Source organism: Hypanus sabinus, chromosome 32 (assembly GCF_030144855.1).
Source record: "Hypanus sabinus isolate sHypSab1 chromosome 32, sHypSab1.hap1, whole genome shotgun sequence".
Classification (NCBI taxonomy): domain Eukaryota; kingdom Metazoa; phylum Chordata; class Chondrichthyes; order Myliobatiformes; family Dasyatidae; genus Hypanus; species Hypanus sabinus.
In genome coordinates, this window is record NC_082737.1 from 4,994,196 (window position 1) to 5,021,341 (window position 27,146).

The 27,146-nt window shown below is 45.5% G+C and overlaps 1 protein-coding gene and 1 pseudogene across 7 annotated transcripts in view; one reads left to right on the forward strand and one right to left on the reverse strand.

Annotated features, from left to right (window-relative positions):
• LOC132384418 (gastrula zinc finger protein XlCGF57.1-like) overlaps window positions 1–8,466 on the reverse strand; it is a 47,387-nt gene extending 38,921 nt beyond the window's left edge. For 2 of the 7 annotated variants that reach the window (XR_009508886.1, XM_059955551.1), the window contains exons 1-2: window positions 7,904–8,466; window positions 6,771–6,938 (exon numbers count right to left, since the gene is read on the reverse strand). The gene's annotated coding sequence lies outside the window, so the exon portion shown is untranslated. The other 5 variants (XM_059955552.1, XM_059955556.1, XM_059955555.1 and 2 more) reach the window with 5 other exon arrangements.
• A 9,894-nt stretch (window positions 8,467–18,360) lies between these two features.
• LOC132384379 (zinc finger protein 229-like) lies at window positions 18,361–24,857 on the forward strand (annotated as a pseudogene).
• Window positions 24,858–27,146: the final 2,289 nt, after the last annotated feature.

Genomic DNA, 27,146 nt, shown 5'->3' on the forward strand with positions numbered 1-27,146 from the left:
CGTTGATGGCTGAATGTTAAGAGAAAAATTTGAAACCTGCACTCCTTTACCCTGCGAAGCTTCGAATTTCTCCGTTGAATGCTCCACGCCAGGTTTTCGTTTCAACTTCAGAAGCGAGAAATTAACTGGAGAAGAACTTTCCTACTGCTATAGACACCACTCTCTAATAAATGAATGATTCTGATCGTGTAAGATGGTTCTCGATTTCTTAAACCAGAATTAACCTCTGGTAATTGGTGTAGGTTCATCCTATACTTTATACTGAAGTTAAAGTGTGTTTTCGTTATATCAATTGCTTTGCCATATACACTTTAACCATTATACTACATTCTTGTCTATTAACTTTGTTCCTTTGAAGGTATATTTTTAACCCTTTGAAGGTGAATTTTTTTTGATTAAGATGGTGGTTTTTTGAAAAAGATTTTTGGTTTTGCTTAAGATGGCGTTTTTTTTTTCTTTCTTTCGACTTCTTCCTACAATGCATCGCTTATCATAGCATAAATATTTTTTGTTTTGTCTGGGCTAGAGCCCGATTTATAAGGTTTTTTTTAGTGACTATATTCTTATTTTTTACAACTAACTATACTTAGAAATATGGTTTTAATTATAGCGATTTTAATTTTTAAAGTTGGGGTGATTTTTTTATATATATATATATCCTTTAAATACGGAGTGTTCTTCCACTGACATAGGGGTAGAATTAGTCTCATTCTTTCCTTTTTTAAGTCATATTTTCCTTTTTCTTTTTCTCTTTTTCTTGGGGGGTGGGGGTATGGTCTGTTTCTTAATTCTTTTTTCTTGCATCAGTTTCTGTTAGTTTTTTCATTTGGGCTGTTTTTGAACTTCAAATATGTCTGCGTTGTCGTCACTTCCGGGTCCTCTCTTTACTTTTGTTCCTCTTCCGGGTGCATGAGTTTACAAGTTGGTTAACCCTTTTTATACCAAAGGGTTGATTTTAGAATTATGGCTCAAACCATTAATTTTGTGTCTTGGAATACTAATGGTTTAAATCATCCAATTAAACGAAAGAAGATTTTCAAAGTATTCCAAAGACTTAATGCTCATATCATTTTTGTACAAGAAACTCATGTGAGGAAGGAGGACAAATTTTGTTTTTTTAGATTTTGGTGGGGTCAACAGTATCACGCAAATTCGAACGCTAAAGTAAAAGGAGTTTCAATTTTTATTGACTCCTCTATTCCATTTGTTCAACATGATATTTTTTCAGATCCGAATGGTAGATTTTTGTTAATTATGGGTTTACTTTGTAATAAAAAGGTTGCTTTGGTTAATGTTTATGCTCCAAATGTGGATTGTCCTGACTTTTTTAAGTCCTTATTTACTTCTTTACCTAATCTAAATGAATATAAGTTAATAATGGGTGGTGACTTTAATTGTTGTTTAAATCCTTTGATGGATAAATCTTTATCTATTCAGACTTTACCTAATAAGTCGGCCACTTGTATTAACTCTTTTTTGACTGACAAAGGAGTTTTTGATGTTTGGAGATTTTAGCATCCTAACGACAAAGAGTTTTCTTTTTTCTCACATGTTTATCACTCTTATTCGAGAATTGATTATTTATTTGTAGACTCTTGTTTTATTCCATCGGTAATCGGTTGTAACTATGATATTATAGCTATCTGTGACCATGCTCCATTATTACTTTCTATGAAAATTATGGATACAGCTTCTAATACCAGACAATGGCGATTTGACTCTACTTTATTGCAAGACTCGGACTTCATAAAATTTATGAAGGAGCAGATCGACTTCTTTTCAACTAATTCCACAGATGATATCTCCTGCGGAACACTTTGGGACACTTTTAAAGCGTATATACGTGGACAGATTATCTCTTACTCTGTCGGTTTGAGAAAACGTACTAAGACGGAAACTCTTTTATTGGTCGATAAAATTAAAGAGATTGCTAAGAAATATTCAATTGCTCCTAGTAAGGAGCTTTACAAACAAAGGGTTGAACTTCAAATGGAACATAGTTTATTACTTACATCCTCGATTGAAAATCAATTAATGAAAACTAGATCTGATTTTTATATACATAGTGATAAATCTGGTAAACTGTTAGCTAGTCAATTGAAGAATGCTTTGGTTAAACATCAAATCACTAAGATTTGTCAGCAGAATGGGAATTTGACAGTTAATCATGATGAGATAAATAAGGCATTTCAAGACTTCTATACCTCCCTGTATCAATCTGAATTTCCTCAGGATCGTAATACAATGTGTGATTTTCTTGGGAAATTAAATTTTCCAAGATTATTATTTGATGATCTTTCAATATTGGATACTCCTATTACGGATGTAGAAATTAAAGGGGCTATTTCCTCAATGAATTCTGGGAAAGCACCGGGTCCAGATGGTTATACAGTTGAATTTTTAAAAAAATTTTCCGCTACTCTTTCCCCTTGGTTATGTAAGGTTTTTGAGGAAGCAATTAGATTGGGGAATTTGCCACAATCTTTTTATAGAGCTTCCATTTCTCTAATATTGAAGAAAGATAAAGACCCTACTAACTGTGCATCCTATAGACCAATATCTTTATTGAATGTAGACTCCAAGATTTTTTCCAAGTTACTGGCATCCAGATTGGAGAAGGTATTACACAAAATTATTTCAGAAGATCAAACCGGTTTTATTAAAAATCGCTATTCTTTTTTCAACATTAGGAGATTATTGAATATTGTTTATACTCCCACACATGATATTTCAGAATGCGTGATTTCATTAGATGCGGAGAAAGCATTTGATAGAGTTGAATGGCCTTACTTATTTCATGTGTTGGAGAAGTTTGATTTTAGTCCGATATTTATATCATGGAATAAATTGATTTATCACACTCAAGTAGCCTCAGTGTTTACCAATAATCAAAGATCTCCCTTTTCTTCGCCTATTTCGGGGCACTAGACAAGGATGTCCTCTTAGTCCATTACTATTTAACATTGCTTTAGAACCTTTGGCAATTGCCATCAGACAATCACAGGATATTTTGGGTATTAATCGTGGGACAGACATTCATAAGTTATCTTTGTATGCAGATGAATTATTACTATTCATTTCTAACCCTGAGAAATCTATCCCAGCAGTTTTATCATTATTGGCTTAATTTAGTGAGTTTTCTGGGTATAAGTTAAATCTTAATAAAAGTGAATTGTTTCCTTTGAATAGATAGGTCCCAATTTATGGAAATTTACCTTTTAAAGTAGTTAATGATTCTTTTATTTATTTAGGGATCAAAATCACAAAAAACCATAAAGATTTATTTAGATTTAATTTTTTAAATCTGTGCTGTAAATGTTCTATGGTTCTATGGTTCTTTGACCCTACGGGCTCAACTGAGGAAAGCCAATATTTTGTTCTCCTCCATGGACAGATGTGCCCAATCACGGAGTTTGGAGAGGTTAACGGACGAGAGGACAATGCATTACTGGCTGAAATTCTGAATTTCCTTTGGCGACAGACAGGACTGGTGGTTCCTGATGGAGACTGGCAAGACTTGGCTGCGGGTCAACTCTGATATTGGAAGGAGTCTGAGGTGAAGACAGGACATCTGGTAAGAAACTCTTTTAATAGTGACCGAACCCAAGACATTGTACCCTATCTCTGTGCAATTTCAGGCCATGAAGTCGGCTGCACCAACTGCCCCCCTGTCTGGATCACCGTGAAAGAAAGAAAGACTCTCCCATCCATTCTGCAATACCCCCTCAAGCCCAAGGCAACGTTTTATGAGGATGGAAGCTCTTTTGTGGATCCAGCAGGGCAGCAATATTCTGTCTATGTGATAATGACAGACTGAAGTAATTGAACAGGCCTCTTTTGAAGCGACTGTCTCCGCCAAGAAAGCTGAGATGTTTGCTCTGACTCGTGCCTGTATCTTAGCAACAGACTAAAGTGTGAACATTTACACACACTCCCATTATGCTTTTGGAATTGTACATGACTACGGGGCTCTCTGGGAACATGGGGATTCCTGACTTCCTCTGACCACCCCATTAGTAATGCCACCTTTGTAAACAACTTTGTAAACAACTCACTGCTCTATAGCTACCTCGAGTTTTGGCTATTATTAAATGTGTGGCCCACACCCACATGTCCGACTGGGTCACTAAAGGCAATGCTTTAGCAGATAAGATAGCGAGAAGTGCGGCACAATCACAGTAGTTTTAGTCCCCTCAGGCTCCTGTCAAGCAACCTTCCATGACTTAAGCAGAACAGATTTGTCAGACGTGGGAGGTACATACGTCAGTGGGATGCCTCTGAGGAGGAGTGCTAACTGTGATCCCAGATGGGATGCCAGAAAGACCCCAATCTAGGTCTTTGGATCACCCCAGCGGGACAGGTTTGTGTTCCTACACAGTTTTTACCAACATCGGCCAATTATATACATAATTGTACACAACTGAGAAAGGAGGGAATGGGTGGTAACCTGTACCTTGCACACCAGGTATGACTCCCTTGACAGGTGGACCTTTATCCTGTCTACAAGTTTATTTTATTGAATTGCCTGGAGTACATTGCTATAGATACAGCTTAGTTATTATAGACATGTTTAGTAGATGATTTGAAGCTATTCCAATGACCACTAATACAGCTATGACTGTTGTGAAGGTATTATTACGGGAAATAATTCCCAGGTACAGCCTGCCAGAGATGCTGAGCTCTGACAATGGCCCACACTGCTGGTGAAAGTGACAAAGAGGTATGTAACAAACTAGCTATCAGGCAATAATTCTACTGTGTACACCACCCGCGGGCTGCCATAGTGGAAACAGCCAATGGCACTCTGAAGATTAAATTGGCCAAATGAACAGCGGAGACAGGATTCACCTGGCAAGCACAATTCCACATGAGGGTCACCCCACAGGGGAAAACAGGGTTGTCACCAGCTGAAATCATTTATGGACAGCCCATGAGGACACCCTGGGGACCTAAAACCTGTGCACCATTGCTCCCAGAAAGTCTATCGGCAAAATCAGATATGCATACCCTAGGGGAAGAGATGGGGAAATATATATGCCAACTAACCAAGATTTTTGAAGCATTACATTCACAGGTATTACAGTGGAGAGGACCATATCAGGTGTTACTGACCACTCTCATGGCTATGAAACTGAAGGGGCAATTTCTTTGGATACATTGAACAGACTGCAGAAGTGTTACTGAAGTTAACTGAGTAGAAGGACTCTCTCTGACTGAAGGAAAATGTTTTGGTTGATAGTGGTGTTCGTGTTTATGTCTTTGAAAGGGCTCACACCAGCATCCGGGGGCCCCCATGTTAACACCTTTCTGTCTCTCTGTCACACCGATGCCAAGCAGGTAGAACTAGGGGCCTGCTGGGTTTGTGTCAAAATTCTGCAGCATGGTAAAACTATGATTCCAATGTCAGTAATCCCGCTCAATCAGAGAGAGGAACTCTCAGCCTGGGCTTTCTCAAATAACACCCAGGGAAGAGAGATAATGAACTGTGGTTCAGTCAGAGTACACTGGGAAACATGAAGCATGGCCATACTTGCAGGTGCCCAGCAGTGGAAAGAAATAACTGAGACTGAGTGATTTTGGATGATCACATTTCTCTCCTATGGAGTTTCTAGGAATTAACAAGGGATAATGAATTTGGCTACAGCATTTGAGGAGCTGGCCTCAATACTGCAGGGGCACTGACAGAAACACAGGTCCAAGTAACAGAAATATCCACTGAAATGATTGCAATCCGCAAACAGTCCTACAGAATTTTATGGCTTTAGATTTTATCCTAGCTGAGAAAGGGGGAACCTGTGCTATTAGTGACACAGAATGCTGCACCTATATCCCTGATGAGTCTACTAACATTATATCCCTCTCTGAGCACACTGCCAAGGAGATTGACAGCATCAAGAAAGTAGGGCAGGATGTACAGAGGTTCACTGAAGGGTCGAAATGGTGGGATTTGAAGTCCTGTTTGTGAGGCATGATATTGCATTATGGTCTAATAATTGTACATATCATTGTAATAATAACTGTTATACACTGTTTCTTCCTACTGATAAGTCAATGCTGTACTGGGTTGCTTTCTCTATAAAAAATTACGGCTTTGTTGATCATGCAGTGGTCAAAAGGAGGGAATGATAAAGTATGTAAAAGGATTAACACTTTGTTAAACAATAGCAGCCTGTTTTTCCGAAAGAAACTGCTGATGATGAACAGATGTGCTAAGCCATGCTGATGCATATTTCTTCTTGAGGGAAGCCAGCTAGGGTTTCAGGATCCTCATTTCCTTGTACACTAATGCATAGAGATAGGACACCTTCAGACTGTTCTGTGTGTGTAAGCCATTATGACTATTTTGTAATTTGTCTTTAGGGGCTGTCATGTAGTAAATAACTTTAGCTCCAGCCTCTCTTGTGTGGTGGGTATCTGGACAGATATATCTGTGGTGTAAGGAGAATTGTTAGTCAGTTAGTGGATTGGGTGGGAACAGTCATAGACTGTTCCTTTTTGAGTGACTAACTGAGTAAGTCCCAGGTGCTTGGAGTAAAGAGTTTGTATTTATATGGTCTCTGAGTGACTTTTACTAGATTCGATTTCCACAGAATGGGAGAGGACCGGGCTGCTGGAAGCACATTACCAGACCTGGAATGATTGCAACTGGATCTGACAGACACATAACTGGTTGTTCTGGGCACATTCAGTTTCACTCCAACTATTTCCTACCTTCCTTTGTACAGATATGTGATATCTAAAGGACCAGTGTTTGAGTAAATGAAACTCACCAAACTTTCTCCTGACTGAATCACTGGAATCTCTGAGTCAGATGAGTTCTACCCAGTTGATGCTCACAATCCTCGGGCTGGTTCGCTTGTTGATGTTCCCCTGTCTTCAGTTGTAGTTTGCTTCCAGTTGGGTTTTTTTCTTCCAATAAATCTCTCACCTCAGGTCTACTTTAACATGAAAGATAATGAAGCACATTAACAATAGAAAGGAGAAACAAACATATCTGCTTAATGTTACTAAGAACAAAACCAAACTCACTGAAATTTAAACGTTGAAGGCAGATATAATGATCTCTGTGAACAATCTTTTATTATCCCTCACACGTCACAAAACGATATGGGATAAGAAGGAGCCATCATTCAGTCATGGTAAGACATAAGACACAGGAACAGAATTAGGTGATTCGATCCATCTGGTCTGCTCCACCACTCAACCATGGCTGATTTTTATTCCAACATCATATTCCTGCCTTTCTCCTGTAATCCCGAAACTACTTAACAATCATGAATTTATTAATCTCTGTCATTAATATACCCAAATTGCAGCCTCAACCAACCTCCGTGACAACAAATTCCACAGATCAGACATCTTTTGGCCAAAAAGTTTTTCTAATCCCAATTTTTTTCTCATCTTTATTCTGAGCCTGTGCCGTCAGATCACAGACTCTCCGTCTAATGGAAACATGCTCTCCATGTCCACTGTATCCAGGCTTTTCAGCATTCGGTAGATTTACTTAACCACACATCCCTCCACCAACCCCACCGTCCCTCTGAACTCTATTGAGCACAGGTCCAGAACCATCAAATGCTCCTCATGCAGAAAGCCGATCATTCCTGAAGATTATTCTTGTAAACATTCTGAGCAACACACCACGTGATCTTGCGACACAAAGCGGGGGGCGGGGCAGATCTGCGGCACACAGCCTCACGTGACCTGTTGGCGGGACTCCCCTTTCAGTGCTGAGGAAATAGACAGCGTAGGCTCCTGGTTTGGATCGCTTAATGCAGATTCAGTGAAGTCAACACATTTCTGACGAGCCCAGATAACTGGGTACTAATGAGTAATTGGCCCTCATTTCGGGGCTGACGGCAAACATCAGATCTCCCCGCACGGGATCGCTCTAAATACTCACCGATGAGAAAGTGATATTTTCGGCCTGCAGTCAGTAGCCCCGCATCCGCAGAACGCCGCCTGACTGGAGACTGTGAGCATGCGCAAAGTGATCGGTGCATCATCCGGAGGGCGGGGCCTCGGAAGCGATGCACAGATGCTGCCCATCTGCAGTTAAATGGGAGGGGCAAATGGGATCACGTGACTCTACACCCCCGGGCAGTGACTCCAGCTATCCATTTCTCTGTGGACAGAAGGAAACTTGCCGCTCACATATCCTCTCACCCTAAATGTATTAGACATTTCACCCCCAGAAAAAATATATCGTCTGTCCACTCTATCTATTCCACTGGTAACCTTGTAAACGCCCATCCAGTCTCACCCCAGCCTGCGCCGCTCTGGAGTAAACAACACAAGTTTGTCCAACCTCTCGTTATAGCTCATGCCTCTAATCCAGGCGATATCCTGGTAACCCGCTTCTGCGCCCTCTCCAAAGCCCCGACATCCTTCCGAGAATGGGTGCGACCAGAACTGTGTGAAATACTCCAGATGCGGCCTAACTGGTTTTATAAAGCTGTGTTACGAAATGAAACGTTTTAGAAACGAACCAGCAGCAATAGAGTTCATACTGGAGTCTGGTTTTGATGTTAAAACCACTTCTTTATTAGGATCTACTTATAATAACAACGAAATAAAGGAAAGTTAACAGTGTTATGTGTGTATATGTGCAACTATAAGTCCTAAACTATCGAGCCTGAGGGAACAAAGCTTAGAGTCTTGAGATGGTAAAGTAGGAAAATTCAGTAATCCACGGAATTAATGATGGGAGAGAGATATTTGTAATCCAGGGTGAAACGTAGAGAAAAGGCCGTTACTTCAAAATAACGAAGTTCTTATCCGTTGAATCCGTCCATATACCAGTTATCAGCGAAAGTGACCTGTCACAGGAATACCGTCTTCTGGGGGTTACCGTACAACATACCCAGGCAAGGGTTAACACAAGATATTCCACAATCCATTCCTATGGATTATACGAATTGACAGCCACACACATTCGTTGTTGTTCCGTGTACCGATGATCACCCCACACTTGAGGGCATCGGAGAGTTCCAAGCCTCAGCTGCGACAAACTGAAGCTATCAGCTTTTCCGGTCTTTCTCTCTCTCTCTTTAGACTGACTGACTGCCTGTCTGCAGATCTCTCTCTCCCTCTCATGGTTAGTCCACAGTTCGCGCTGTCAGCCTGTGACTGACGTCATAGTCCCGCCTCCTGACGCCGGCGCTCTTAAAGAAACAGTCACAGTACGACCGCAGGCTCGTAACAGCTGCAACACACCCTCCCGACTTTTGAACTCAATGCTTCAACTAATAAAGACAAACATTTCATTTGACTTCTTAACCACCCGATCAATCTGTGCAGTCTCTTTCAGGGAGCGATGAACTTGGAGTCTAAGATCCCTCTGATTCAGGGTTTTGCATTTAACAGTGTACTCGCTGTCTTATACATTCGACCTACCGAGCTGCAAAGATGATCATCACTAATCAAATCTCACTCAGATTTCTCAGGTCCTGTTGAATTTATTGCCAAGTGCGCAAGTACGGGAAGGCACAGGTACAGAGAATCACTGACTTGTGGCAGCATCGCAGACAAGTACATTCAGATAACACACGAAACACAAATTATACGTTTCTCTGTCAGTAACAATCTGGAGTCCATAAATACGTCATTAACCGTATATAAAATACAGTGCATTCTGTCATGATCAATATAAAATGTGCAATAACAGACTTGGAAATGTTGAATTTGGTCCCTGTCTTCATTCCTCCTGTATTCCACAACCAGCTCCTTTGTTTTTGTCACAATGAGGGAGAGGTTGTTTTCTTGACACTGTGGCGACCCATTTCCTGGCACATCCGAACCGGCTCACAATTAGATAGCCTACGGGGGTTTGCGAGCACAGAACTTTGGAGCCTCTGCGCCACGGGAGGCAGGTTGAGGGAGGCTTAAAAGTGAGGCTGAGGATTTCGAATAAAGTTTTTTCCTTTGACTCGTAATTTTAGCGCTGCGTGTAGCACACCGCTACAATTGGTGACCCCGACCGTCCAAACGATTTTTGGACCAGAAATGACCGACGTCGCCTCTGCTCATGCGGTTTCGTTGAAACTGCGGGGTTTCTGGACACTGCGACCGAACCTATGGTTCCAGCAAGCCGAAGCCCAATTCCACGTTCGCCAGATCACCTCAGAAGACACCCGCTACTACTACGTGGTGAGCTCCCTCGACCAGGACAAAGCGGCCCAGGTCGCGGAGTCCGTACAGTCGCCCCCGGCAGACGGCAAGTACACGGAATTCAAAGCCCTGCTCCTCAGGACTTTCGGACTCTCACGGCGCGAGCGGGCTGCCCGTTTACTGCACCTGGATGGCTTGGGCGACAGACCTCCATCGGCTTTAATGAATGAGATGTTGTCTCTAGCCGACGGACACACACCCTGCCTCATGTTTGAGCAGGCATTCCTGGAGCAGCTGCCCCAGGACATACGTCTGTTGCTGTCCGACGCGGATTTCAGTGACCCCCGGAAGGTGGCAGCCCGGGCGGACTTGCTGTGGAACGCCAAAAAGGTGAGCGGGGCGTCCATCGCACAGATCTCCCAGCCACGCTCCCAGCAGCAAACCAGTCCAGGCCCGGCCGCAGAGCCCGCCAACCCCCGGTCAATGAACACTGGTGCTTCTACCACCAGCGGTGGGGCGCAGAAGCCCGCCGTTGTCGCCCGCCCTGCAAGTTCCCGGGAAACGCCAGGGCCAGCCGCCGCTGATGGCTACGGTGGCTGGCCATCGGGATAGCCTCCTGTATGTGTGGGATAGAAGGTCGGGACGCCGGTTTTTGGTCAGTACTGGTGCGGAGATCAGCGTTTTACCTCCGACGAGTTACGACACCCGCAGCAGGGCACCGGGGCCCCCCCCCCCTGAGGGCCGTGAATGGCAGCATAGTAAGGACCTATGGCACCCGTCAGGTGCAGCTACAGTTCGGCTCCAGCCAGTTCACGTGGGACTTTACACTGGCCGCCGTAGCCCAACCGCTTCTGGGTGCGGATTTTTTGCGAGCTCACAGCCTACTGGTCGACCTGCCCAGGAAGAGACTGGTACACTCTGAGACCTTTCAGACGTTCTCCCTGGGTGCAGCCCAGTTGCCAGCCCCTCACCTCGGCTCCATCACGCTGTCCGACAACGACTTCACCAGGGTCCTGGCGGATTTCCCATCGGTTCTGGCACCGCAGTTCACAGCGGCCATGCCCAGACACGGCGTACAGCACCACATCCCGACCCAGGGACCACCCCTCCACGCCCGCGCTCGGCGGCTCCCCCCGACAAGCTCCGACTGGCGAAGGAGGAGTTCCAGAAGATGGAGGAATTGGGGATCATCCGGCGGTCCGACAGCCCATGGGCCTCCCCCCTGCACATGGTGCCCAAAGCGACGGGAGGCTGGAGACCGTGCGGCGACTACCGCAGGCTGAACGAGGCTACCACACCGGACCGCTACCCTGTGCCGCACATTCAGGATTTTGCAGCAAACCTGCACGGCGCACGGATCTTCTCCAAGGTAGACCTCGTCCGAGGGTACCATCAAATCCCGATGCATCCTGACGACGTCCCCAAAACGGCTCTCATCACCCCGTTTGGCCTTTTTGAGTTCCTCCGCATGCCGTTCGGACTGAAGAATGCCACACAGACGTTCCAGCGGTTAATGGACGCGGTGGGACGGGACCTGGACTTCGCGTTCATCTATTTGGACGACATCCTCATAGCCAGCAGCAGTCGTCAGGAGCATCTGTCCCACCTCCGTCAACTCTGCGCCCGACTGAGTGAGTACGGTCTTACAATCAACCCCGCCAAATGCCAGTTCGGACCATTGACCATTGACTTCCTGGGCCACAGGATTACTAAAGACGGGGCAACCCCTCTGCCCGCTAAGTTAGATGCGGTCCGCCACTTTCCCCGACCCACCACGATCAAAGGGCTTCAGGAATTCGTAGGTATGGTCAATTTCTACCACCGCTTCCTCCCTTCAGCTGCCCAGATCATGCGCCCCCTGTTCGCCCTGATGTCGGGTCCGAGCAAGGACATTACCTGGGACGAGGAGTCCGCCGCCGCTTTCGTTCAAACGAAGGAAGCTTTGGCGGACGCCGCAATGCTAGTACATCCCAGAATGGACGCCCCTACCGCCCTCACAGTGGACGCATCTAACACGGCAGGGGGTGGGGTGCTGGACCAACTCATCGCAGGTCGCTGGCAACCCCCGGCGTTTTTCAGCAAACACCTGCGGCCACCCGAGCTCAAGTACAGTGCTTTCGACCGGGAACTGTTGGCGCTGTACCTGGCAATCCGGCATTTCAGGTACTTCCTAGAAGGTCGGCCCTTCACCGTGTTCACGGGCCACAAACCGCTTACCTTTGCGTTTACGAAAGCGTCCGACCCCTGGTCGTCCCGCCAGCAACGCCACCTGTCCTACATCTCGGAATACACGACGGATGTCCGGCACGTTTCGGGTAAGGACAATGTCGTGGCGGATGCGCTCTCTCGCCCTACCGTTCATGCCCTTTCCCAAGGGGTAGACTTTGAGGCACTGGCAGAGGCGCAGCAGGCGGATGAGGGGATTCCGAGTTACAGAACCGCAGTCTCCGGTTTGCAGTTCCAGGAACTCCCCGTGGGCCCAGGTGAGAGGACCCTACTCTGTGACGTCGCCACCGGCCAGCCCCGTCCCGTCGTCCCCACAGCCTGGCGGCGCCGTGTTTTCGACTCCATTCATAACCTGGCGCATCCCTCCATCCGGACAACTGTCCGGATGGTTTCCAGCAGGTTCGTTTGGCACGGACTCCGCAAACAGCTCAGTGAATGGGCCAAAACGAGCATGCACTTCCAGACGGCCAAGGTGCAGCGGCACACCAAAGCCCCACCGCAGCAGTTCCATCCCGCCCACCGGCGTTTCGACCACATTCATGTGGATATCGTGGGCCCCCTGCCAGTGTCGCGCGGAGCGCGGCACCTCCTGACTATCGTGGACCGGTTCACAAGATGGCCAGAGGCGGACCCGCTCACCGATACCACCTCCGAATCTTGCGCCCGAGCCCTGATCACCACCTGGATATCTCGCTTTGGTGTACCGGCCCACATTACCTCCGACAAAGGCGCCCAGTTCACCTCCAGCCTGTGGTCAGCTATGGCCAGCCTTTTGGGGACTCAGCTGCACCACACAACTGCCTACCACCCACAGTCGAACGGACTAGTGGAACGTTTCCACCGTCACCTGAAGTCGGCCCTCATGGCCCGCCTGCGAGGAGCCAACTAGGCGGATGAGCTTCCCTGGGTCCTACTCGGCATCCGCACAGCGCCCAAGGACGACCTGCACGCCTCGTCGACCGAGTTGGTATACGGCGCGCCCCTGGTCGTCCCCGGGGAGTTCCTACCAGCCCCACGGGGGCAAGAGGAAGATCCCGCAGCAGTCCTGGGCAGACTACGCGAGAAGCTCGGTAACCTGGCCCCCATACCCACTTCACAGCACGGGCGGAACCCGACCTGCGTACCCAAAGACCTGCAGAACTGTAAGTTTGTGTTTGTACGAAGGGGCGGGCATCGGCCACCGCTGCAACAGCCATACGAGGGGCCGTTTATGGTGCTCCGGAACAACGGGTCCACGTTCGTGCTGGACGTTGGGGGGAAAGAGGAGGTTTTCACGGTGGACCGCCTCAAACCGGCCCATGTGGACCTGGCGCAACCGGCCGAGTTTCCGGCACTTCGGCGCAGAGGCCGACCTCCCAAGCAGGTTCTGGCCCAGACTGTGGACATTGGGGGGTGTATCGCCGGTTCTGGGGGGGGGGGTTATGTGGCGACCCATTTCCTGGCACATCCGAACCGGCTCACAATTAGATAGCCTACGGGGGTTTGCGAGCACAGAGCTTTGGAGCCTCTGCGCCACGGGGGGCAGGTTGAGGGAGGCTTAAAAGTGAGGCTGAGGATTTCGAATAAAGTTTTTTCCTTCGACTCGTAATTTTAGCGCTGCGTGTAGCACACCGCTACAACACCACTGTGTCGGGGTGATGACTGATTAGGCCAGTTAGTGTAGTGTCGTCAGCAAGATTAGTTAGCAGATTGGAGCTGTGGGTGGCGACATCAGTCATGGGTGCACAAAGAGTAAAGGAGGAGGCCAAGGAGACAACCCAATGGGGTTTGTGTGCTGAGGGTCAGAGAAACAGAGGTGAAGGAGCCCACTCTTACCACCTGCTGGCGATCTGACAGGAAGACCAGGATCCAGCTACACAAGACAGGGTGAAGGCCGAAGTCTCTGAGCTTCTTGTAGACACTTCACGCCTTTGTGTGGCTACTGCTCTGTCCATCACTGCAAGGAACTGCAGAGAACTTTGGAGAACAGAGAACATCAGAGAAACAAGCCTCCTCTCCATGGACTCTTCCTACAATTCCACTACCTCAGAAAAGCAGGATATGAACTCAAAGATCCTCACAACCTGGATATTCTTGCTGCAAACCGACTCCCCCATCGGGTAAGAGATACAAAAGCCTTAAAGCAAGTACCACCAGGTTCAAGGACGGTTTTCTGTCTGTGGTTATAAGACAAATGAATGATAAAATGAACTCGACCTCACAATGTAACTCGACTTGACCCTGCACCATATGTCTATCTGCACTGCACCGCTCTGCAGCCATACAGTTATTGTTTTGTCGTATATCAGCTGAATGTACTGTCGTAATGTATTGATCTGTGTGGATGGTACTTCATACAAGCTATTCACTGTAGCTCAGTACGTGATAAGAATAAACAAATTACCCATTTTAATTGTGTGGAAACATTAGACAGACTGAGCTTCTGCTCTGGAACCTAATAAGGAAACTGAACTGAACTGCTGTCATTTCTGGGGAATGCGAATAAATGGAAAAGGCTTCGATCTCGCGTTACGATCTGTGCAAACTGGGATCAGGCGATCTCCCATATCAATATCAGAATCAGGTTTAACAGCACCGGCATATGTCATGAAATTCGTTGTCTCTGCGGCAACAGGAGAACGTAATTCATAACAATAGATTTTAACAACTATGAATTACAATAATATAAATATTAAATAGTTAAGTTATATAAGTAACGCAACATAAAAAATTAAAACTGCGCTAAACTTTTTTAATAGTGTGGAAATTCTGGAGCACAGCTTAACTGATCTGTACACATTGAGGAGAAACTCAGAAAAATAGAAAAGGGTATATTCTCATATGAATGGGTCATATACCCAGAAATATTAGCAGCACTTTGGCAGGGAGAAACAGTGGAATAGACCATAAGACCATAAAATATTGGAGCAGAAATTGGCCATTCGGCCCACCGTGTCTGCTCCGTCATTCAATAATGGGCTGTTCCAATTCTTCCAGTCATCTCCACTCCCCTGACTTCACCCCAAACCTTTTGATGCGCTGGCTAATCAAGAACATATCTATCTCTGCCTTAAATACACCCAATGACTTTGCTCCACAGCCACTCATGGCAACAAATTCCACAGATTTACAACCCACTGACTTAAGTAATTTATCCGCATCTCTATTCTAAATGGATGTCCTTCAATTCTGAAGACATGCCCTCTTGTCCTAGTATCCCCTACCATTTTAAATTTACTTTGCCATATCTAATCTGTAAAGGCCTTTTAACATTCAGAATATTTCTATGAGTACCCTATTATTCTCCTGAACTCCAGGGGACACAGCCCATGAGCTGTCAGACCCTTCTCATATGGTAAACCTTTCATTGCTGGAATAATTCTAGTGAATCTTCTCTAAACCCTCTACAATGCCAGTATATCATTTCTAAAATAAGGATCCCAAAACTGTGCAGAATGGGCTGTGTGATCTCATGAGTGCCTGACAGAGCCTCACCATCGCATCCCTGCTCTTAATTCAACCCATAGAGACCCTGCACCTTCCAATCATATGTCATCTCCTTCTAATGATTTAATATTGAACACAGGGCCACACCACTTCCTGTGCCTACTCACCTCTCTTTCAGATACACCGTACATCGTTGGACTTTCTGCTCCCAATGGCAGCCACTCTTTAGCCAAGTCTCACAGATAGCTACAGCGTCATGTTTGCCAATCTGTAGCTGGATTTCAAGAGTGTCCATTTTATTCCTGATGCTGCGTGCATTCAAATACAACACTCTCAGTCCAGTATTTGCTGCTTTCTGTTTTAATCGCATCATGACTCCATTGCCCTGTAACTCATGCCACTGGCTTTGATCAAGCTTTATCTCCTGCCTGTTCTTTCTATAATCTCTGTTGCACGCCATATTTGATTTATTTCTGTTTTCCCTTTCCTCAGCCCAATCACTCCGGTTCCCATCCCTTGGCCAAATTCGTTTAAACTCTCACTAACAGCTTTATTAAATGTGCCTGCTTGGATATTGCGCCCCTTTGTATTCAGGTGTAACCCGTCCTTTTTGTACCGGTCGTACCTCCCCGGAAGAGGCTCCAATGATCCAGAAATCTGAAGACCTACACAAGACTCTCAGCCCCACATTAATACATCTGATCATGCTATTGTTTCATCGCTAGCACGTGGCGCAGGCAGCAATCCCGAGATTACTACCCCAGAGGCCCATAGGGGTCTGAGTTGGCAACGTTTCTGTTTACGTTCTGTGTCATTGCATCGGGTGAAAGTATTGATTGCCCTGTGGCCAAATAAACGAATGAAGTCGATATTGAAAGGACTGGATAAAGAGGTCGTGGTGGGCTATAGTATCAGGTTATCACAATGCAATAAATACAACTTAAGTATACAAACGATAGGTTTGCTCCTCGGCTGGAGATTCTAAATTGGAGAATGGGGCTTTGTTCACAAAATCCTCATAGCCCCCAGTGACTGTGCACTGATCCCAGCAATGGAACCCGCCACTGCAGCCCCACAGTGCACTGTGTACTGATTGCAAAGCTACGAAATTATGAATAGGATCCACTCCCCCAAATCCACTCTTTCTGCATCACCAGCAGACTGGGATAACTCACATCTCGCTGCCTCCGCCAGGACATTAAACTGTGAACAACTGTGGTCAGGGACTGATCTCTGGGGAACTCCAAACGCTACTTCCTTCCAGTCTGAAAACCAGCCACTCATCCAGACACACACTACCGGCAGTTTATCGATCTCCAATGAAAAAGCCTCATCACCTACTTCTGAGGATCAATATCATTGCTGACTCTGAGTTTACCACCGTCAAATGCCAGGAGGGGCACAATAATCAGAAAGTCTTTAGTCGCAGCCGTGTAAATAAAATGTGAACAACACATACAAAATGCTGGTGGAACACAGCAGGCCAGGCAGCATCTATAGTCAGAAGCGCTGTCGACGTTTCGGGCCGAGACCCTTCGTCAGGACTAACCGAAAGGAAGGATAGTAAGAGAATGAAAGTAGTGGGGGGAGGGGAAACGCGAAATGATAGGAGAAGACGGGAGGGGGTGGGATGAAGCTAAGAGCTGGAAAGGTGATTGGCGAAAGTGATACAGAGCTGGAGAAGGGAAAGGATCAGGGGACGGGAGGCCTAAGGAGAAAGAAAGGAGGTGGGGGGGGGGGACACCAGAGGGAGATGGAGAACAGGCAAACAACTAAATATATCAGGGATGGGGTAAGAAGGGGAGGAGGGGCATTAACGGAAGTTAGAGAAGTCAATGTTCATGCCATCAGGTTGGAGGCTACCCAGCCGGTATATAAGGTGTTGTTCCTCCAACCTGAGTTTGGATTCATCTTCACAGTAGAGGAGGCCATGGATAGTCATATCAGAATGGGAATGGGACGTGGAATTAAAATGTGTGGCCACTGGGAGATCCTGCTTTTATGGCGGACCGAGCGTAGGTGTTCAGCGAAACGGTTTCCCAGTCTGCGTCTCACCAATATATAAAAGGCCACACGGGGAGCACCGGACGCAGTATACCACACCGGCCGACTCACAGGTGAAGTGTCGCCTCACTGTCGAGACTGTCTGGGGCCCTGAATTGTGGTGAGGGAGGAAGTGCAAGGGCAGGAGGAGGAGGAATCAGACCAGCAGGATGTTGCTAAAAATGAAAGATTAGAAACATTTGGAAAACGGTTGACCGAAAAATCGTGGTTAATTACTGCAAAATACTGGTGGAAATCAACAGATCAGGCAGCAAATGTGGAGAGGAATAAATAAACAACGTTTCGGCCGACTCCCTTCAGCATAGCTGGACTGTGCTTAGTTGCTGCCTGAACTGCAGAGTTCCTGCAGCATTTTGTGTGTGTGCGTCTCTGTATTTCCAGCAACTGCAGAATATTTTGTCTGCCTTTCTGCATTTTAAGAGGATTGTACTTTGCCATTAGATACACGTTGATATTGATTATATTCTTATGGGAGCCGCTTTCTGCATTAAAACAACTGCTGAGTTTTCTATACACACAGAAAAAAACTGAGGTATGGACATTGAACCAGTACATACAGAAACTTTTAACTGCAGCGTGATTACCTGTGAAGCACCGATCAAATGCGCAGGCGTCAGGGCTGTTGCGGTCCCCGAACATCACGCATGCGCGCAGTACACAAAAAGCAGAGGAAAATGTCGGAAGCAGGTAAGAGCGATTCTCCGTGAGACATCTTAAGCTCCGACCTCGGGACAATTGCTCTGACTTCCCAACGTTGCACCCCACAATCCCGGGACAGTCCTCCCCTCTTCCATCTCTACAGCCCCACGACCCGTACGCCAGCCCCGGGGAGCTTCCGTCTGATGAGGGAATGGGAGCCGATGGATCTGTCAGACAGAGCTGAGCTCCCGCTACCTGAATGCAAGGATTGGGAACTCGGAGAAAGGGAACAAAATCGTTTCCATCACCAGTTGAGAAAATCACCTTTGTTCTACCTCCAATTACAAACACTTATTCACTTGGCGCGTGGCTAAATGATCTGAAGGTCACTAGTTCGAGCCTCGGCTGAGGCAGCCCGTTGCGTCCTTGAGCAATGCACTTAACAACACATTGCTCTGCGACGACACCGATGCCAAGCTGTATGGGTCCTAATGCTCTTCCCTTGGTCGACATCGGGGGCGTGGAGAGGGGAGACTTGCAGCTTTGGACAACTGCCGGTCTCCCATAAAACCCTGCCCAGGCCTGCGCCCTGGAAACCTTCCAAGGCGCAAATCCATGGTCTCACGAGACTAGCGGATGTCTATATAATCACAAACAAGAGGAAATCTGCAGATGCTGGAATTCCAAGCAACGCACACAAATGCTGGAGGAACTCAGCATTAGTACACTTTTCCATAGACGCTGCCTGGCCTGCTGAGTTCCTCCAGCAGTTTGAGTGTGTTGCTTGTTCTATCTCGTCTTGCTCTGGACCTTTCTACCCGTGAGTACATGTTTTGTCCCATTTTCTCTTGGTACATAATGATATCAAACACCTTTGCCCTGGGCATCAAGTAGCTTTCACATCACAGATGTGCCAGACTCCAGTGAGACAGACTACTGCCCTTCCGTTCATATTCATTGGCATTGCTGTCAATGAATTCAGCACCGTCTGTCACCTGGGGGAGGGTTCAGAGGGAATATTTACGTACAGAGCAAAAACCTGTTACCTGCATGTATTGTAGTGATGTAGAAGTTGCTGGAGAATTTGCAAGTGAGAAGAAGTGGAGTGATATTTGGAAATTTGACTTTTTAAAGCATTGATTAGTAAGCAAATCACATATGGATGGTGTCCAAATGCTCTGATGAGAAAATCCTTAATTATCCACTAGAGGCCTGCTACAAAGGTTGTGTGAGAGTGCAGATGAACCCGATCAAACCCAGAGGAAATAGAAGTTCTTATTGACAATGATTTACTAGCTGTCAAAATGAACATCTCTCTATATAAAATTCAGTGTTCACATATTGCTGTCACTGGGTCAAAATTGCACAGCATAAGATTTTTGCACACACTGGTCTTCACATATCAGAAGGGACTGGTGGGAAGGTGAAGAGACCTCCAGTGTCCCTGACACCCTCACCTACAAGATGTGCATCCAGCTGCAGCTTGTAACCCTGCACTTTAAGGAGTTGGAACTGGAAATGGATGAATTCCGGATCATCCGGGAGTCAGAGGGGGTGATAGGTATGACAAGAAGAGAGGTGTTACACCCAAGGTGCAGGACAAAGGAAACTGGATGAAAGTTAGGAAGGGGAACGATGTTAAGTAGGCATTGCAGAGTACTTTTGTGGCCATATCCCATAACAATAGGTGGTCCACTTTAGAATCTGTTGAAGGGAATTAGCTGGCAGTGGAATGTCAAAGTTGTGATACAGGATTTGTTTGTTAGGGGAATAGAACTAGAAGGGGACTAATATCCTAGGGGTGAGGCTTGCTACTGCTAGTGGGGGTGGGGGGGGGGGGTTAGAGGTTAAACTAAAGTTTCAAGGGGTATGGGCCAGAATGCCAGAACAGATACTGGAGAGGGTGAATTGAATTGATTTTCTTACTTATACCCTTCATATACATGAAGAGTAAAAATCTTTATGTTACATCTCCATCTAAATGTGCAATGTGCAATTTATAGTAATTTATAATAAATTGTATGTACAACAGCACAGTCAATATTATACAGAAATACAATTCTTTCAGCATTGAATTAATCAGTCTGATGGACTGGTGGAAGAATCTGTCCCAGAGAGTTTGTTTTGACACTGGACAGATGTTGTTCAGACCTCAGACAAAGTCATCAATCAAAAGGTTGAGCATGGTGTGAAGACTGTCCTGAGCTGTGTATATCACAATGCAAGAATTAACATAGGAAAGCCTGATGAGCTCAGGACAGGGAATTATGATATTGTAGCCATTACTGGGACATGATTGCACCCAACAGTCTGAGGGATTGAGAGGAACTAATTTGACTAGAGATCAAATGCCCTTAATCAGTTCATAGAATTCCAGACATAGAAGTGTGCAAAAAGCTATTAGGAACTGATCCAGGGCTAGTGACAGAAATTAGTGTATGGGAACACTTTGTATCTAGTAATCATAAGGCCATGAGGTTCCAAGTAAAGATGGAAGGAGAGAGGTCTGGACCATGGGTTGAGATTCTAAGTTGGAGAAAGGTCAATATTGATGGTATCAGAAGGGATCTAACAAATGTGGCTTGGGTCAGGCCATTTTCTGGCAAAGGAGTACTTGGCAGTTGTTCAGGTGAAGTTTTGAGAATGTAGAGTGTGTATGTGCTTGTCGAAATAAATGTTGAAGTGTAACTGGTGCAGGCAACATTGGTTTTCAAGAGATATTGTGTTCCTCCAAATGCCACAGAGTGTTGGGTGCTACCAAGACTCATTAATAACTACAATATCATAATTTCATGCCCTGAGCTCATTTGACTTATTTTTTAGTTGTCTTCTGTTGGTTTCTAAAAGCTTCCCAATAGTTTTTGCTCTTTTGTTTGCTTTCTAGTTGGCTTTTGTGTTGGCTTTGGCTTCTCATTTCAGCCACGGTTGTGTCCTCCTGCACTTCCAATGCTTCCACTTCTTTGGGATGTATCGATCACTCAGTTCCTCAATTGCTCCCAGAAACTCCAGACATTGCTGCTCCATTGTCAGTCCTAACTTTTCCCTTCCAAACAAGTTTGGCCAGTTTCTCTGTCATAGAATCATGGAGAAGTTCAGTTTGGAAACAGGCTATCTGGCCCATCCTGCCAATGCTGAAAAAAAGATTTAGCTGCCTTATGCAACTACCTGCACTGGGACCATCACCCTCCATTCCCCTACCATCCAGGCTCCCATCCAAACTTTTTTTAAATGATGAATTTGAGCTCAATTCACCACTTGTGCTGGCATCTCATTCCACTCTCTCACGACCATTTCAGTAAAGAGCTTTTCCAAATGTTTCCATTAAATTTTCACCTTCCCTCTTACCCATGTCCCTCTGGTTCTTATCCCACCCAACCTCTGTGGAAAACCTGCTTGCATTTACCTTATCTATACCCTCATAACATTGTATACTTACAACAAATCCTCAAAACAATATATAATTTTCTTGTTTATGTTTAGAGCTTTTTTAGGTGTATAAGATGATGAGTGGCATTGATCGCGTGGATAACCAGAGTATTATTCCCAGAGTGTTTCAGTTACTGTGGGGCCAGGCTCCCATGCAGCTCAGTGGGAACAGGGAATAATGCCAATGGCCAGAGACAAACTGAGCCAGATCACATGTTGGAGATGGCAGAAATGTCCCATTCTTACAGAGACAGGTAGAGCATCAGAGAATTTGATGGTCATTCCAGATACCAGAACTGTACCAAGTTAGAAGATGACTTCTCGCTGCATCTTGGGTTGAAATCACACCTTAAGAAATCAAGTGATCTTATCTGTCCTACACCCATTGATGGATTTAATAAATCTTTTTACAGGTTAAGAATGAAAAGGAATTTGTCTGCAGGAATCTCGAACACAACACACCAGTTTTGCTGTCTCTGTCCAGATATTTAAGAAGCGGAGCAAGGGATTCACTGGATCATCCTTCCTGCTCAGACTACGTGGAGCGATTTACTCCATCACCTGACCGACTGACATACCAGTCATTTTACACGGGGGAACTCATTCATCTGCTCAGACAGTGGGGAGTGATTCACTCAGTCATCCCAACTGAAGGTACATCAGCGAGTTCACACTGGGCAAGGCCATTCACCTATTCTCTATGTGAGAAGGGATTCAGTCGGTCATCCCACCTGTGGACACACCAGTCAGTTCACACTGGGCAGAGGCTGGTCATCTGCTGTATTTGTGGGGAAGGATTCACTCGATCATCTGACATAATGGCTCACCAGCGAGTTTACACTGGAGAGAGGCCGTTCACCTGCTCAGACTGTGGGAAGGGATTCACTTGCTCATCTAAACTGAAGGTACATCGACGAGTTCACACTGGAGAGAGGCCGTTCACCTGCTTGGACTGTGGGAAGACATTCACTTGCTCATCCCAACTGAAGGTACATCAGCGAGTTCACACTGGAGAGAGGCCATTCACCTGCTCAGACTGTGGGAAGGGATTCACTTGCTCATCTAAACTGAAGTTACATCAGCGAGTTCACACTGGGGAGAGGCCATTCACCTGCTCAGACTGTGGGAAGGGATTCACTTGTTCATCTAAACTGAAGGTACATCACAGAGTTCACACTGGAGAGAGGCCATTCACCTGCTCGGACTGTGGGAAAGGATTCACTTGCTCATCCCAACTGAAGGTACATCAGAGAGGTCACACTGGGGAGAGGCCGTTCACCTGCTCAGACTGTGGGAAGGGATTCACTTTCTCATCCCAACTCAAAGTACATCAGACAGTTCACACTGGGGAGTGGCCTTTCACCTGCTTGGATTGTGGGAAGGGATTCACTTGCTCATCCCAACTGAAGGTACATCAGAGGATTCACACTGGAGAGAGGCCATTCTCCTGCTCCGTCTGTGGGAAAGGATTCACTCGGTCATCCGACCTACTGGTACACCAGCGAGTTCACATCAGGGAGCAGCCGTTCAACTGCTCGGACTGTGGGAAAGGATTCACTTGCTCATTTAAACTGATGGTACATCAGCGAGTTCACACTGGAGAGAGGCCATTCATCTGCTTGGACTGTGGGAAGGGATTCACTTGCTCATCCCAACTGAAGGTACATCAGAGAGTTCACACTGGGGAGAGGCCATTCACCTGCTCAGACTGTGGGAAGGGATTCACTTTGTCATCTCAGTTGCTGAGACACCAGTCAGTTCACACTGGGGAGAGGCCTTTCACCTGCTCAGTCTGTGGGAAGAGATTCACTCAGTCATACACACTAAAGGCACACCAGTTAGTTCACACTGGGGAGAGGCCTTTCACCTGCTCAGTCTGTGGGAAGGGATTCACTTGCTCATCTAAACTGAAGTTACATCAGCGAGTTCACACTGGAGAGAGGCCATTCACCTGCTCAGACTGTGGGAAGGGATTCACTTGCTCATCTAAGCTGAAAGTACATCAGCGAGTTCACACAGGGGAGAGGCCGTTCACATGCTGAGACTGTGGGAGAGGATTCAGTCGGTCATCTCAACTACAGAGACACCAGCAATTTCACACTGGGTAGACTTGCTCACCTGCTCAGGCTTTCAGAAGAGAATATTTCAGTCAAATCAACCAAATGTGCATCATTGAGTTCACACAGGCAGAGGCCATTCACCTGCTGTGAATGTGGGAAGCAATTTACTCAGTCATTAAACCTCGTGTAACTCTCGCTTTGGCTAGTAGCTTAATATAGGGCGTGATAGCCCACTGGCCCAGCCAAATGTAAGGAATCTTGTTTGGGTGGATGCTGCATGATGTCCCCTGTTACAAATCAATACCCTGAAATAACAAATGGTACACAATATGCAATTAAACAATTGAGCTTTATAATTATTACTTTGACTATAAGGTTAGTGAAATAAACCAAAAAAGAGAGAAAGGGCCCACTCTCACCATTTGAGTTTTCTCATCTCTCCACATCAAAAGACCATGAAAATCTCTCTTCCAGTCTCACAAGAAAGAACATTGCTGTCATTGGATAGCCCCGCACTCCAAACACTTTTATCCCTTGTTGTAACCTAAACAATGCTGCTACAGAGAAACCTTTACCTCAGCAGTGAAAAATTACATAGAGGCCATTACATTAGCAGTGAAACCTTGCAGCATGTTACACTTATGACGTACTTCCGGGTTCACATTGGGGAGAAAGTTTCAATAAGCTGAATGTTGGATATTTGTCTATCACTGTTGCTGAATGCAATTTTGAGAGTGACTGTCGGTGCTGAACTCTGCAATTATTGCTGCTGCTCACCACACCCATTTCTGCACCCTGGTCACTGGGCATAGGAGGAGTTTCTTCTGCTGCATATTTACCTTTAATGGGACTGGAGTTTAATATTCTGGATTGGAGACAAATAAATCTGTTCTATTTTGAACTCTGTACCGGAGTACTTAGTGAATTTATAACTCACCTGGTGTGAGTCAACTCAGGCTGGCCTACACTGCCAGGGATTCTGTTCCACGACAGTCCTTTTAAATCCTCCCCTGTTGTTCCCCTCTTGCTCTCCGTCGTGATGGGTTCCAAACAGTGGGTGAAGAGGTTTCCCTTGAATTTTCTGCAGACTGAAGAAGTCGAGCTGACTGCAGTTCTGTCTGAGATGTCCTTCGGCCCTCTAATGTCTGAGCTGAGGAAGAATGCTATTCATAGTTAATCTCCTTATTCAGGGCTCATTTCCACATTATGAGTAATTCTCCCTGCTTCTTAAGAAAACACCACTGTCCTCTAAAGACTGAAAGCAGAATGGGAAACGAGGGAGGGTCAGAAGCCAGAGGCGGGACTGCACAGGGCAGTTTGGGGCTCTGGATGATGGTTGGTGTAAGAATGTATGATCAGGAGAAGGGATTCAGCAGGGCGTGGCAACGTTTGACAGATTTGCAACATTTGGAAGCTGATTGACAGAGAAAATCTTTCGGTTGTCTGATAATACAAACAATAGCTGTGGTGAGGTGCTTTGCTGGTCAAGGAACATTTGTGTGTTGGGAATGGTTTTATCTATTGACGGGGTTGTTCCTGCTTATTTATCCTGTAATATTATATCCGGATAATTATTATGGATTGTCCTATCTGACATAATACAAAAATACAACTGCAGATGCTGTGGATCAAAGAATATGTACACAATGCTGGAAGAACTCAGCAGATCAGGAAGCATCTGTGAGAAAAGAGCAGCCAACGTATCAGGCCGAGACCCTTCATCAGGAATTCCTACGTATTCTCTATCTGACATAATGTATTGATTATCATATAATTTGTTAGATTTTATCTCTAAAGCTGGATCAGGCTTGAATTCATGGTGCCTTGATGAAGTGCTGGAGGTCATTCATGAGTTTATATTTTCAAGCAAGATGTGGGTGAATGATGTTTACCACTTGATTGTACCTGCACAAGTGATCAGATTGAGTTCAACTGCAGCAGAATCCTGGAATGTGTTGGACTGTGTCTAGTTTCTCTTGGCATTTTCTGCACTTACTGTTTTGTTTTTTTTTGTATTTCATGTATTTTCGATTTTTTTTCATGTTGTTAACCACCTTGTCCTGTATTTCTGCAAGGAACCCTGTTTCTGGGAAGAGGTCTCCAACTCTCAGTGGAGTGCTCCATGCTTCCTTGTCAACATCTCATCTGCTCAGATTGTTGGGATGCCTCCCATGGAGGATCATACTCATTCCACTGGTTAATGCTTTCTTCCATAGTGGTGATTCATTTTTCTGAGTTGTCCTTTAATTTAAGTTTTCTGGTCTGTATTGCTTATCACGATTGCATATACACACATGAAGTGCTGAATCCTGTTCATGTGTGTTATTTCTCTTCCTCCTTCTGTCCAAGCTAGTGTTAATCTAAGTGGGTTTGGGTGTAAATTGTCTTTTCTAAAGTTCTTATTTATCTTTGCAAATTCTACTGATTGAAATGGGACCAAGATATTTTTATAACAAATAATTCAATGTCAGTGTTGATGTAAGTGTTTATTGCCTTTGTTGTGTTTGTTAACTATTGAGCTCTGACAGGTTTTTTTAAAGCCTTGAAATAAATTTTGTGAAAGGTTTTCCCTATTTCGCACTACTTCCTATTTTCTTTGCTTCTTGATATTCCAGATACGTGGGTATCAAGAGTCCTGATAAATGGTCTTCGCCCAAAATGTTGATTCCCATCCATAGATGCTGCCTGACATCTGAGCCCCTCCAGCACTTTGTGTGTATTTCTCTAGATTTCTAGCATCTTCAGGTCCTCTTGTTTTCCAGATACTTATATGTTTCTTGAAAGAACAAGCCAAGAACAAGCTGGTCATGGGGTTGCGTGGCCCTGTTGTTAAAATATTCAATAAGATCATTAGAAAGAGATTACATAGGGTTGGGAGTTGTAGAAACTGTGTGTAGAATTAAGAAATAGCAAATGTAAACAAAAATTCCTGATGGGAATTGTATCGAGACCTCCAAACAGTAGTAAGTATGTGGTCCACAAATTAGAATGCGAGATAGAAAATGCGTGACAAAAGGGCACTGTTATGGGGTATTGTCATGTAGGTGATTAGGAAAATTAGGATGGTGTTGGTCTTAGGAGGAAGAACTCCTAGAATGCCTACGAGATGCTTTTTGGAGCAGCTCGTGGTTGAGCCCACTTGGGGATCAGCTATTCTGGATTGGGTGTTGTAATGAACTGGAATTAATTAGGTCA